Here is a 15,809-nt window from a genome sequence, read left to right on the forward strand (position 1 = left end):
TGCTCTGTCCCTGTCTCTCTCTCAAATAAAGAAATCTTAAAAAAAAAAAGAAAGAAAGAAAGAAACCTCCTAATATGTAAAAAACAGAGACTAGCAAACTAATATTCTTGAAAGAGAATGGGCTAATTAGGAGATTATTTTTAAGGCCTTAAAAGGGCTGTCTACATTAAACAAGAGAGATTATCCTAATCTGTTCATTAAACCAAACCACCAAAGAACAGCTACTTTAGAACTCAGTTAGCCCTGTTTATATATAAACATATATATGTACACACACATTAACCATCATGTTCATGGTCTCTGAACAGGGATTTACCATAAAATACCTGTTTGTCTCTTGTCAGGGCTTTTCTGGGAATTGAATTTGTCAGGAGTAGCACTGTCAGGTTTAAATTAGTAACCAAATGTCCAATAATAAATGAAAGCAAGAAAATTCACATCCATTATTTTCATGTCCTACTCAAAGCGGGTCTTCCTAAAAAATAAAGCATTGTACCTTTTGAAAAATATAAGGTGAGCGATGAAATGGTAACATGGAAACTTGCTTGAGCTGCAGGTCAAGAGAACTAGGCCCCTGTGTTTTATTCATCCCCTCCACACACTTATGGAGTCATTCCAGTCTGATGGTCCCAGGGAAGCCATTTAATAGCTGTGCAACTTTGGACACACCATTTATAATCTCTCTGAGCCTTTGAAAGGAAAAAACCATACTTAGCACACTGGGTAAGTCATGGGAATTAAATAAAAGGTTTACAAAACAGCGAGCACAGTGTTTGGTATGTAGTGGATGTTCAAGAATATTAATTATCTCTCGCCCTCTCTCCTTTCTGAAAAGCTTTTGTTATACATTCACAATGAATCTTTTTGCTTAGTCTACGAAACAGTCCAGCGGAGAACCAAGCTTTTCTATCTCTGAGTCCACATATGCCGGACAGATCTGTAGGCTCCTGCTTAATTATTTCTCAACTAGCGGTGAATAGCTGCAAAAGTCCATAACTGACAGGCTTTCAGATATGACCATTAAACATTGACTAAGTGTCTAGGTCTGCAGAAAATTTTCTAGGTTAGGCTGGGGCCAGCATGGGACACATGACAGAATTGTTTCTAAGCCTTTTACACCAAGGACAACTCAGACAAGGCGTATACTAACAGATGGGACCAAGTTTCCTCAATAGTTTCCATGCAAAAGGCTCCCCGGTTTAAAAAAAGAAAAAAAAAAAAAGACACTACTAATAAATATAAATAAAGTCTTTAAAATGGGCATTTAAAAATTAAAAGCCAAATGAAAACTAGCCAGGTAAGCCACATTCAGGCTCATTTTAAACAAAGGCCCCCAGAGCGCTCAAGTAGAAGTACCTTCTGGAGGGAAATAAACCTAAAGTCATTGACCAACAGACCAAACCCACGGGCACTTTGAACATTTTAGATTTGTCCCTCTCTGCACCTTCAACAGGATCTAAGTAATGATTTTACTCCACTTCTCAAGGATTGCATCAACTCGTTTTCTGGATTCGACAGGACAGGTTGGTGTCAGCAGTGACTCTGTAAGTCAATACAAGTGGAGGTTTGGAGAAGGAAGTCTTTGGCCAACGGGTATCCACAAAACCCTGAAGTTGGTATTATATAGAGTCTTCACAGACACTGAGGCAAGGGACTGCATCTCATTTCACACCTCAGGGCCCCCATGTTCCCTTGCACACCGTGAGGGACAGCCCTGTGGCTTTCCTTGCCCTTCACAGCCCAAGGGAGAAAGAAAAAGCAAAGAAGTCCAGATTCAGCAGCTTCCTGCTCTCCAGGTTCTCAAAACAAAGACCTTAGTGAGAATTTAAGTAAAGAAATGTTCTAATCTCTCTTTTAAAGCTAATGATTAATATGAGTTCAAGCCTCCTGTTTTGGGGAAAATGGAGAACCACCACATTTTATATAAAGGTACTAATTTATTTATTTGACAGAGACACAGAAAGAAAGGGAACACAAGCAGGGGGAGTGGGAGAGGGAGAAGCAGGCTTCCCGCCAAGCAGGGAGCCTGATGCGGGGCTCGATCCCAGGACCCTGGGATCATGACCTGAGCTGAAGGCAGATGCTTAAGGACTGAGCCACTCAGGCGCCCCTAAAGCTGCTATTTTCAAAGGCATGGGTCTTTCAAATTCCCCCAAAGGTTCTTCAAATCCTAAGATGGTCAGCAAAGTGACAATGTTTGCTTAATTCTGGTGTAGATGGCACTTCCATTTTTTTGGATGTCCACTTTGAGATATGTATGTGCCATTTGTAAGAAGCTGGTCAGAAGGAAGAACAAGGAATGGGTTGGAAGGTGTGGACCAGAACCTTGGTCCAGCCCGTGGCCCTAATGCACTTTCAAGTCTCAGAGGACAACTCTCTTCAAACTCCACCTATGCGTTCACTCCCAGCTGGTCAGGTTTTACCATCCCACCCATCATTCGTCTTCCTCCTCTTGCATTCCGACTGGCATCGTAATGAGATTATCAACCTGTCCAAGTCCAATGCCATTTTAGGGTCAACTTCTTCCTTCATCTTGTATCCCCTCGCTCCTTCCTGTAATCATCAAGTTCTGCCATCCCCATCACCCCTTCTAGGTCACTACAATCCAGCCAACATCCTACCACACCTCCAACTCCTAGATAAAAGCTCCCTCTGACATCGTAACAGCCAAATGCCATCTTGTGTGACCTCTCTGCTAACTCTTATGACCCTCATTCCTTCAAGTTCTCCCCTCCCTTCCTTTCCCATCACTTGTTCTGTCCGATTCAAACCACCTTAGTTTTGCAAGCTCTCATCACTGATTCAATCCATCCAAAAGAAGGATGTGCTGCCTCCGGGAACCACCTGTCATGTCTACGCATGGGGTCATTTACTCTTACCCATAAACTACCATGATTATTAAATGATCTCTATAATCAAAAGGGACAACAGAAAAAGCATATTTGCATTATTTTCAATATTCCTACTTCATATTTAAGGCAACTGCCAGATTCAAAATAACATACATTAACTCATTCGTCTTTTACAACAACACATTCTTAGTTTAACCCATCTGCCCCTGAGGCATATGGTCCAACAGACAGGATTAATATGAGCACCTACAGCTGTCCATTCTTCTGCCAGTACTTCTTCCCTACTGCCTGGCAGTCTGGGGCTTTCCTTCAATGACACCTAGCAATGAGTCACATCCAGTACTTAGGAACCCCAGTTAATATTTTGTTCCTATGTAAGAATATAATTTGCCTAGGGGCGCCTGGGTGGCTCAGTCGGTTAAGCATCTGCCTTCGGCTCAGGTCATGATCTCAGGGTCCTGGGATCGAGTTCCGCATCAGGCTCCCTGCTCTGAAGGGGAGCCTGCTTCTCCCTCTCCCTCTGTTGCTCCTCCTGCCTGTTCTCTCTCTGTCAAATAAATAAATAAAATCTTTAAAAAAAGAATAAAATTTGCCTTGTTATTGAGGTTTTCATTATAAACATACAACACAGGGCTTTGTTTCTAGGAACATGTACCCACTATGGATGTGATACCTGTGTCTTCCAACTTGCAAAGGAAGTTACTTAGTGACTGATACCTAGTATGACAAGGGTAATACTTTGAAAAATAGTGATTCCTCCACCACTCTCAATACACACACACACACACACACACACACACACACACTCAATTTAAGCATGTCATCTCTCTCACGTCAGCCTGAAGCCTTGGGGCTCTGGAAGGTTATACTGAGGAGAGAGGGCATTTTAGCATTGTTATAGCAGAAAACAAAAGAGAACTATCTGCTTCTGACATTGAAAATATGATTTTATGTCAGGACAATGGGCTAGAAAATTCGGCTTTATCAAGAATAGAACTTGAAAAATACAGATTATGGTGTCTTCCAAGAAAGACAAAGCTGCTTCTTATTAAGGCTACGGATGGCACTTGCTACCCTAGAAGAGAAAGAACCTATGAGAGCAGAAAGCCTAAAATTCACCCCCCTGGGAATAGGGGGTATAAGGAGAGGTGGGTGGTAACATATGTGAGCCCTCATCTCCCTTCTGATTTTTGGTTCTAGCACAGGAGAGCTGTCAGATAAGTTAGTGTCCTGTAACTTTATACTTTCACTCCAAGAGTGAAAGTAACATTTGACCTATGGTATAGCCACTTTGAGTTCTGGTATGGTGTGGATGGGACCAGAAGTTCCTGTGCACTCCTAAGGAGGAAGTAGACAGAAGTGAGTTGAGAGGCAATAGGCCTGGCTAGCAAAAAGATAACCCACTGCAGAGATTACAAGGGTGATGTCATAGGCCATGCACTGGATGGAGGGTGTGATAGATCTGGAGAGGTCCAGAAGAGTGTCTGCAGGAGCTGCAAGATGGAGTCTAGGTCAACTGAGGACCACAAGTCAGGCTTGACATAGCTCAGAGACACCAAACTACAACCTACATAGCTGCAGATACTAGTCAGACACCCAAAGATGGAAAAGTTCATTGAAAACTGTCATGAAGGCAAGAGACGCCCAATCCCCACTCCCTTCCCCATACATGCAGAAAGCATCCCCGAAAGGAAAAGAGAAAGACACATATCTGAGTAATTGAGAATTTTATATAAATAAGCAAGTGTACAAAACCTAAAGGAACTATTTATACCGTTGCATCAGACTACATATACTGGAGAGGACTCATTTTGTGTTCTACTGCCCAGGGGACAGGGAGGCGGGAGAACACAGCTTTCTTAGAATTAAGTGAACAAACATTATTTCTTCTGGAATATAGCTTGAGGAGATCTAAACTCTTCCTAACTAGTATATAGAAAAATTCCATTTTAATTAACACTATTTCCAATATAACAGTATCATTTCCATGACCCATAACAATAGTTCTTTGCTGCTCTAATTAATACAACAGTAAACTTACAAATAGCATCCTTTCACATGCTGACACATAATTATGGTTTATCTTTCCTTCTACCACATCTCATGCCCAGAAAGCTAAAAGCTCTCTTCTTTTTGAATTTCCAGCACTCAGGGCAATACCTGACATCCAGTTGGCAAACTTCTACTTTCATTACCAAAAGTAGTAATGAATAAACATTCAATGATGAATAAAAACATGACCATGACCACTTTCTACTTTCCAGTGTTGTGGTTATATTGTACACAACCTAAGTTATTGTTGTCATTTCAGTTTTCTCAAATACCAGGTTGATATTCTAATAAAGAGATTTCCCAGAAAGGGAAAGGCAGAAACCCAGAAAGACAGCTACAGGAAAGAGAGCAGGGAGATTAACCACAATGTGAAGAGGACAAGATTAAAGACAACAGGGAAATAAGGGAGTCTGCAATCCAAATGACATAAGCAGCTTAACAGGGCAGATTCCCAGAAAATCTGTCAGGTGACCAAGAAAGGAAGGGAGAAGAAGGAGCAAAACACCTAAGGCTGAAAAGATGCTCAACACCACTAATAATCAGGGAAATGCAAATCAAAACTACAATGAGATATCCCCTCACACCTGTCAAAATGACTAAAATCAAAAGCACAAAAAAGAACAAGTGTGGGCGAGGATGTGGAAAAAAAAAAAAAAGAACCCTCAAGCACTGCTGGTGGGAAAGCAAACTGGTACAGCCACTGTGGAAGACAGCATGGAGCTTCTTCAAAAAATTAAAAAGAGAATTACCATATGATCCAGTAATCACACTACAGGGTATTAATGCAAAGAATACAAAAACACTAACTCAAAAAGATATATACACCCCTATGTTTATTGCCACATTATTTACAATAGCCAAAAAATGGAAGCAACCCAAATGTCCATCCATAGACGAATGGATAACAAAGATGTGGTGTATATATACAATAAAACTTTACTCAACCCTAAAAGAGAAGGAAATTGATCCCTGGTATAGGGACTACTTAGTGGTGGGCCTTGCAGATTTGATCTTTTCTCCTTCTGGATCTGAGGCCTCTACCACAACCATGTTAAGCCACATCTTGGGTGAGGCCAAGAAGCATCCAAGCTTGATCCCACTATACATATTTATTGAAGGAGGAAGTACTGGAGTTGCACTGTATGTCTTGCACCTGGCACTGTCCAATCCAGATGTCAGTTGGGGTAGAAAGAATAACCCAGAACCTTGGAACAAACTAGGTCCCAATGGTCAATACAAGATCTATTCAGTGAATGGGATTACAGCAAACTGAAGAAAGAAGGTCCAGACTTCTAAATGAAACGTTTCACTATAAAGCTGCTTAGAATGAAGGTCTTCCAGAAGACATCTGCATAGCGTTCCACTTATCCAGGACTTATTTCCCCTCTGAATGCACAAAATCATGTTGATATATTGTGTTGGGGGTTTGCACTGATTAATAACTATCTGAAACTTGAAAAAAAGGAATGAAATCTTGCCATTTGCAACAATATGAATGGATCTAAAGGGTATAATGCTAAGTGAATTAAGTGAGTTAGAGAAAGACAAATACCATATGATCTTACTCATATATGAAATTTAAGAAGCAAAACAAATGAACAAAGAAAAAAGAGAAAAAAGCAGAGTCTTGAGTATAGAGAACAAAATGGTGGTTACCAGCGGGGAGGTGGACAGGGGAATGGGTGAAATAGGTGATGGGAATTAAGGAGTGCACTTGTAGTGATGAGCTCTGAGTGATGTATAGAACCATCAAATCATTATATTGTACACCTGAAACTAATACAACACTGTATGTTAATTATACCAGGATTAAATAAATAAAGTAGGGCTTCCCATCCTAAAAGAAAACAAAAAAATTTAAAAAACACCTTCAGCTGGGATCTAGGATGGGGACAAATCAATCACACCAAATAATTTGTCACATTAATGTGAAAATCGGCCTGCACTTCCAAAGTTGAGAAGAACCACAAACAATGAAAATATGCAGTCCCTTTATGTTCATTTACATCTGCTTGGGTCAATTTTTCAGTGATTTTGTTTGTTTGTTTTGGGTTTTTTTCTTACACTTCATTCAGCATCCTCTGTCTCAATAAATGTTCTAGATTCACTGACTGTTCAAATAAAGAATATACTTAAAGTATATGAACGGGTCACTCATAACAACAACAGTGTGCTTTTTATAGTGGGAAACATTTAGAAATTCTGAGCACAGGAAGTATAGAGTATCTTTTAGTAATAAGTTTTACATCCTCAACATTGGCTTTATAATTACTCAGAATTCAGATTTTTTTCCCCTAATATTAAGAAATATTTAATATTTTAAGCCGAATTAACTTAGCTGAAGCAGACATTTTCTCTAAATCCATCAAACAGTCCTTCAAATTATGTTCATAATGAAGCCATGATGTGACTATGGACAGGGCTGAAAAACATGCACTCTGGAAAAGTTTCAAGAATATAACCAAGAACCTGCAACGACTGGGGTTGGCCAGTTAGGAGAGCAATGGTGTTTCCATAACAAAGAGAACTGAAATAAATGCAGGGCCATGATCACCATCACTGGGAAGGGTGGAAGGGACAGAGAGATGGCCAGCAACACTGGGTGAACAGGACCCCATTGCTAAGTAGTCCAACTGATTACATCAGTAGTAAGTATTACCGACCCCAACTTGGTTCAACCAAAATAAACACAAGCAAAATCAAGACAACAGTTTGGATAACCATGTAGACTCCTACTACAAATAACATGAGAAAGAACAACACTGGATCTCAAAACAGGCCCTCAGCGCTCAAAATACTATACAATGACATAGCCACTATACTCAGAATTGTCACAGAATTCTCAAGACTTGCCACCAAAGCGAAGAAAGCAACAATTCTCAATTGAGAGCTATAACTGTTTATGTGAGCACATTCAGGGATCAAAGGTGCCTGGTTCATCACAGCTTGTCATTAAAAACAAAAACAAAAACCCTAAAACAGCCCTCCTCTTGATCGTGTTTAACTTCTAAAAGGCAGTGAATTAAATTATGAGTCTTCATTCCAAAATAAGCCTGTAGTTTATATCAAAAGAGATTATCCTCCTCCCTCTTTGTAATAAATGAAGGTGGTAACACCTCATCTTTGTGTGCCCCTCTATTGAGCCCTGGTAGCTGATACCATCCAAACATATCAAGAGGAAACTATGATTAGCATAAGTCACCACTCAGTTACAGGACAGGGGAAGATTTCTTTACAATGCCAGCATATTTCTATGCAAGACAAATGACACCTAGACAATTTTACTTGAAAACTCAAGGCATTACTCCTAGGAGATAAGTATTCGGAGCTCTGTTAATAGTTCCCCCACTCAAGTGAATACCATATTGAGATAACAGTGCTCTGTCCTGAAGGTACATGGAATCTGCTACTTAACACCTAATACTTTAGATGTGCTGTGACCTCTAGATAAAATTTCTTTTTGCAAGAAATAAAGGCTTTAGGGGCGCCTGGGTGGCTCAGTCGTTAAGCGTCCGCCTTCGGCTCAGGTCATGATCCCAGGGTCCTGGGATCGAGCCCCGCATCGGGCTCCCTGCTCAGCGGGAAGCCTGCTTCTCCCTCTCCCACTCCCCCGGCTTGTGTTCCCTCTCTTGCTGTATCTCTCTCTGTCAAATAAATAAAATCTTTAAAAAAAAAAAAGAAAGAAAGAAAGGCTTTAAAATAACAGAAGTCAATTTTGAGGTATTGTAGACAATTTGCCTTTTGGGCTTTGCTCGGTTTTTTTGTCTGAATGACATCCAAACCTCTTCCTTTTTTTAGCGAATCATCCATTATTTGGGTCTTCATGGCAGGCGAGACCCTACCTCACAATATAAAAATGGACATTTCCTACACTGGTCTTTGGCAGTCATATGTCCTAGGGTCAGCTCATCATGTCCCATTTCAGATTCTAAATTTGGGGTGAGTGACATAAAGACCCAGAGGTCAGAGAGATTGTTCATGGCATGAGCAGGGGTGACTGCAAAGGGAATCAGCTACACAGTCCAGCAGCAGCACCAAACCCAGATTCCACTGACGACAAGACAAGACTTTGACTGTGGTTCCTTGTTCTTTTGAGTTGGGTTTCCAGCCATCTTCCAATTACTTTCTATTTTGCCTAAATCAGAGTACTGTAGCCTGACCCACACAATGGGAGAAGTGTTTTCACAGGAGTGGTAAGAAATGAGTTAACCTTATGAACAAGTATTTACTTTGTATAAGGAGGAAGTTAGTTGTTAGTAAATATAATCGGAGAACTCACTCTTTTCTATCTCAGCTAAACATTTTTTTTAGTTTCCTTTTTTTTATTAACATATAAGGTATTATTTGTTTCAGGGCTACAGGTCTGTGATTCATCAGTCTTACACAATGCACAGCACTCACCATAGCACATACCCTCCCCAATGTCCATCACCCAGCCACCCCATCCCTCCTACCCCCCACCACACCAGCAACCCTCAGTTTGTTTCCTGAGATTAAGAGGCTCTTATGGTTTGTCTCCCTCTCTGGTTTCACCTTGCTTCATTTTTCCCTCCCTTCCCCTATGATCCTCTGTCTTGTTTCTCAAATTCCTCATATCAGTGAGATCATATGATACTTGTCTTTCTCTGATTGACTTATTTCGCTTAGCATAATATGCCCTAGTTCCATCCACGTCATTGCAAATGGCAAGATTTCAATTTTTTTTTGATGGCTGCATAATATTCCATTGTATATATATACACCACATCTTCTTTATCTATTCATCTGTTGATGGACATCTAGGCTCTTTCCATAGTTTGGCTATTGTTCAGCTAAACATTTTTGTGCCTTGTTTTTATTTTCTCAATGCTAACATGTTACGAAGAAAATATTCAGTTAAAATCTCTTACTTCATGAAGCCCATCTATGATGATAATCCAAACAGCATTTACCTCTGGGGTAGGTAACAACTGGGAGGGGGCACACAAGTATGCTAGACAGTGTTCTCTACCTTGATTTGGGTGATGATAATAGAAACAGGTTTTTGTAAAACTTTAGAAATATGCATGTATTGGGGTGTCTGGGTGGCTCAGTTGATTCAGTGTCCACCTTTGGCTTGGGTCATGATCCCGGGGTCCTAGGATGGAGGCCCACATTGGGCTACCTGCTTAGTGGGGTGTCTGCTTCTCCCTCTGCCCTTCCCCCTGCTTATGCTCTCTCTCAAATAAATAAAATCTTTAAAAAAAAAAAGATTTGTGCATGCGATTCCATGTGAGTTTATCTAAATGCTACAGGTACATAAACACAAAGATAAACGTATGGCCCAGAAGGTGTGCTGATAAAGGTATCATCATACTGATGATAAAGCAAACAAAGAATATCCTCAAAATATGCTTTTGTACATATTATCTCCTTTGATCTTGGACTTCCCTGGCATTTTATTCTGACAATGGAAGAATTATCACTGGACACATTTCAATGCCCAGTGATTTTCCTCAGTGCCTCCCGGAAAAGGACATGTCTAGCTCTGGTGTCATTTCTCTTCACACCTTCAATATGTGAATCAAAAATTTCTGCTGGGTTCCAAGTGAGAAAGCCAATGTCCTGCATTCCTACCTCACTATATCATAATTCCCAAACTCAGAGGCTGGCTTTGTCCTTCTTCAAGCCCTGCCTCCATTTTCTATCTGGTTCAAGAGATGATGATGATAATTAACTATGTGCTAGTCAATGATGCAGGCATTTTATAAGGCCAAGTACCTAATCCCCTCACTCTATTAATGAGGACCAAGACACAGGAAGTTAAATTACTTCCTTGACGTTAAAATGTTAACATGGTACAACTGGGTCACCTGTATCTCCCAGTTCATGCCACTTACTAAATCTAAAATCCAGGTTATTCTCAGCTTTGTTCTTTCTTTCATTTTTCCTGGTGAGGAAATAATGACATAAATTTCTCCTTAAAGACATCCATTTTCCATTTCAAATTTTGCACATGTGCACACACACCTACTCAAGGCAAGACAAATAGTGCCAAACAGAAGAAGGAATACATCGACCTGGAATGTGCATATATTACTACTCTGTATTCCTTCAAGAGAAGAACCAAAAATATTTTATTTACCATGAAAATGTCTATGGCCATTCCCCAGTTACAAAAGTCCATCTTACAAATCTAAGAAATATTTACTATGACCAAACCCTTGGATGACTGTCCCCTCCTTCAAAACACCATCATGGCTCCTCTCTCCAGACTTCTGAGAGTGGTGATGTTCACAAACATGTCAATATCACATCTCAAATAGTTCTACTAGATGCTTCTATCTGTTCCAGAATCCAATCAACAGGCCCAGAAAGACACTAGTGACTCAATTTCCTCTTCCTGTGCCCTTGCCCAACCACTCCCTACCCCCAAATCAACCCTCACTTGTTCCAAGAGGCAAAGGTAAGTCATATCAGCAAGAAACTACAGCATCTACAATTTGACACTTAGCCCTGTGTCAACATGACGTCAAGAGCTTGGAGGGGTGGGGTGAATGAAAACAAAGAATTTTACAAAGCAATTATGAAGACAGAAAAATAAAAAGACCAAGAGAGGTCCTGGGATAATGACTAGCTGCATTTGAGAATATGCTTGAAATGATCCCCTAGAATTTGCCTGTGTAATAGTTTCCACCAATCTGGACCCTGGGAAATAAGTTTTCCATACAGACCTAAAAACAGCCTTTGTGTGGAAGGTAAGAAGTTTTTCACAATAACTATGCCTCATCAAATATGGCATTTGCATTAAAATTTGTATTTCATATAGTAATTTTGTTTTCTTAGGACTGTGGCATCTCCCCCATTTGCAAGTACAAGTGGAATGAGGTATTTGGGAAAAGCACAATAAATAGTGACTAAAGGAACCCCTCTCAACAAATGCTCACTATATTTATATTTCAGTAATTATACTTCATAAATCAATGTAGTAAACTCCAAATTCAGAACAAAGTTGGTATTATCCTACAACCAATTTCCTTCCATTTCTCCTCCAAGAGAATGAAAGAAGGGTAATTCATGAACTAGGTTAAGAGTCTGGAATGCAAGTAGTGGGAATAGGCCTCAGTTCTGCTAGTCTACTGAGGACTTTTCTATTGTTCTGTGTATAATAGAAGCATGCTGATAATTTCAAGGGAAAAGTTCACTGAACTTTGTGCCTGTTCCAAATACTTTTTTCCCCATTTCCCTCCACTGGTTAACATGCATGCAAAATTCTATGCAATTGAGCCCAGGCTTGCTGGAACCTTTGGCACAGCCTCAGCAACAAGATAGAAACTGGCACTGGCCCTGGAGTACACTCTAGGTATCAAGTCACATATTGGGGGGGAGAAGAAAGCATCCATCTCACCAGGAAACAGAGAAAGGTGAACAAGGATCAAAAGATCTTCACTTCCACTTCAGTCAAAAAAGACTTACTTGTAGTTTCACTGTATTTTTTTTTTTATCATTTTACTACCTCATTTTATATCAACAAAAAGAATTCCTAGTCTACGTATATGGAATCTTTCTTCAGGTGAAAAAGGAATTCCATTACTGCTGAATCCTGACAAAGGCATTACGAGGAAAAAACTACAGACCAGTGTTCCTCATGAACATAGGGAAAAAAACAACAAGTATTAGGAAATTAAATCCAGTGACACATAAAAAGGATAACATGGCACAACCACGTGGGGTTTATCTCAGGAATTTAAGACCGGCTCAACATTCAAATATCAATGTAATTCACCATGTTAACAGACTACAGAAGAAAAATACTTCTTGTGCATCTATTGAGATAAGGTTTAACCAAGTTCAACATCCACTGATAATAAAAACTAGTCAGTGATAAAGAACAGGGTACATTGGATAGAAACACTAAACTAAAGTCTAGTGGGTAAATTCAGTCTCACAGAAGTACAGGTTAACAATTACAAATGCACCAAGAAAAATGAGTAAATGTGTGTAGTTAAAAAGACCCAAGTTTCTCACTGTGAAAGATAAGAGCTACAATCAAAGGGTGAATACTAGAGCAAACTTTGTGGTGCTAGACTGGAGTCAAAGAAGTTCATGTTTCTTTTCATAAATCAGAGAGGGAAACATAAAAACACAGGTAAGTTTGCACAATGGATTAGTGTATACACATACATTTCCAAGATCTACCCACTCCGAGAGCCTAGGAGCAGTGACACTTCAGTGGCAAGGAGTGCACCCAGCACCCAGATCTTGGTTTCTATATCCCATCTTCCAGCAAAAAGGAAACCAGGATCCTTGGGGGAAATAGCTGAGTCAGGGAAAATACACGAGCAACATGAAGCCTCTTGTGATACCAAAGAAGTTGTTTCCAACAACAAAAGCAGATAGAAGCATTTCAAAGAGACAGAGAAGTCAATCTGAAAGAGCTCTCAATGTCTAAAGCTGAAATAACCTGAGCAAATAAGTAAGAGTATGTGGTTATAACGCAAAGAATAAAATAAATATCCAGAAGTCCATATGATATGGACTTCCTTACATAGGAATTCCAATCAATATAAAAGGAACAAGAGAAAAAGAAAGTTGCTACTCAAACACCACAGTAATCATTTCAAGAGGAAGATCCATGAATGAATGCTATAATTAGTGGGGAAGTTAAGGACCAACAGGCTATTGAATAATCTCAGGACCATTCTTTTGGGCGTGCAACCTGCGCAGTTGTGCAGTCTTCCATGCTCAGAAGGGCTCACAGTTGGTTTCTTCTCTGCTGTTTCCATCTTGAAATTTTTTAATAATTTTGAACATGGGGCACCACACTTTGTTTTGGGCCTTACAAATTATGTTGTTGATTTTGAAATCATCTAAAATCTCTCCCATAAAATATATATTAATTACTGTACTGATTTTAACATATACTCATAAATTCTGAACTTAATTCGCCTTTCCTTTGAGTGTGGCTGATCTTAGTGATTCACTTCTAACAAATAGAGTATAGAATTAGAAAAAAAATAGTAACTTTACTGTGGAGAATCCTAGAAGACAACTGCCCTAACCAAGTGATCTGAATTAACATCACCTGTAATTAGACATGTTGTCAGGTCCTCCTGGTACCATGCAATGAGAAGGTACTTCACCTCTGTGATATCCTTCTCAAAAATCTAAAACCTTAGCCTAATCATGAGAAAACATTAAAAAAAAAAAAACCAACTAAACTAAACTGAAAGACACTCTCAAAGTATCTGGCCACTATTCCTCACAACTGTCAAGGGCGTAAAAAACAACACTTAGGAACTATCACAGTTTCGTAGACATTAATTCTTCACAACTAAATGTAATGTGGTGTCCTGGATGGGGTCCTGGAAGAAAAAAAGGACAACAGTGGGAAAACTGAAAATCCAAGTAAGTTCTGCAGCTTAGTTATTGCTATTGTCCCAATCCATTTCAAATTTTTGATATTTGTACCACAGTTATATATGATGTTAACATTACAGAAAGTATGGTGAAGTATATACAAGAACTCAATTCTTCGGTCTAAAAAATATTTCCAAATAAAAAGGTTTTACAAAGTAAAAATGGAAAAAAATTATATGGGGTTCTATTTGGCCTGCTCCATAAATGGGCTATCATATAAGAAGAGAACTTCTAAGACAAAATAACCAGGCCTTTATGTTAAATTTTATTTTTTAGAATGTTAGTTCCTAAGGCAAGAAAAATAGCAGTCTATGCTGTATAAAGCAGATTGAGAAAAGGAAAGGATTTCCAGTAAGTTCAGAGTTCAATGGTTATCAATGATTTAATATGATAAAAATGAGTGATTTTCATAGATAAGTCAGCTTTCATTAATGAAGTGAGAGTTTAATAATACATGAACATGGTCACTGCAGCATTTACAAAAATTTACAATCCAAGATATAGAAACTATGTAAGTGTCTGTCAGATGAACAGATAAAGAAGATATGGTAAATATACAATGGAACATTATTCAGCGATAAGAAAGGAAATCCTGCCATTTGCAAAAACATGGATGGACCTTGAGGGCTTTATGCTCAGTGAAATAAGTCAAAGACAGAGACAAATATTGTCTGATCTCACTTACACACAGAATCTACAAAAGCCAAACTTGTAGAAACAAAGGGTAGAATGGTGGTTACCCTGGGCTGGGACATGGGGAAAATGGGAAGATTTTGGGGTAAGGGTACAAACTTTCATTATAAGATGCATAAGTTAGAGGGACCTAATGAATAGAACAGTGATTATAGTTAGCAACTTTTGCATATAATACCGTATTAAGACCATATTTTAAATGTTCTCACCACCATAAAGAACTGGTAATTTTATTATGGTACTTGCACAAAAACAGACACATAGATCAATGGAACAGAACAGAGAGCCCAGAAATGGACCCTCAACTCTATGGTCAACTCATCTTCAACAAAGCATGAAAGAAGGTCCAGTGGAAAAAAGACAGTCTCTTCAACAAATGCTGTTGGGAAAATTGGACAGCCACATGCAGAAGAATGAAACTGGACCACACAAAAATAGACTCAAAATGGATGAAAGACCAAAATGTGAGATAGGAATCCATCAAAATCCTTGAGGAGAACAAAGGCAGCAACCTCTTTGACCTCAGCTGCAGCAACTTCTTCCTAGAAACATTGCCAAAGGCAAGGGAAACAAGGGCAAAAATGAACTATTGGGACTTCATCAAGATAAAAACTTCTGCACAGGAAAGGAAACAGTCAACAAACCAAAAGACAACCGACAGAATGGGAGAAGATATTTGCAAATGACATATCAGATAAAGGGCTAGTATCCAAAATCTATAAAGAATTTATCAAACTCAACACCCAAAGAACAAATAATCCAATCAAGAAATGGGCAGAAGACAGGAAGAGACATTTCTGCAAGGAAGACATCCAAATGGCCAACAGACACATG

The 15,809-nt window shown here is 39.3% G+C and overlaps 1 protein-coding gene and 1 pseudogene across 1 annotated transcript in view; one reads left to right on the forward strand and one right to left on the reverse strand.

The window, feature by feature from the left end:
- The window catches only part of ARHGEF28 (Rho guanine nucleotide exchange factor 28), a 235,204-nt gene that overhangs the window by 192,353 nt on the left and 27,042 nt on the right, over positions 1 to 15,809 (reverse strand). The gene's annotated exons all lie outside the window — the stretch shown is intronic.
- Positions 5,854 to 6,177, forward strand: LOC102742978 (cytochrome c oxidase subunit FA4 pseudogene; annotated as a pseudogene).

Source organism: Leptonychotes weddellii, chromosome 7, assembly GCF_054177405.1.
Source record: "Leptonychotes weddellii isolate Sample4059 chromosome 7, ASM5417740v2, whole genome shotgun sequence".
Classification (NCBI taxonomy): domain Eukaryota; kingdom Metazoa; phylum Chordata; class Mammalia; order Carnivora; family Phocidae; genus Leptonychotes; species Leptonychotes weddellii.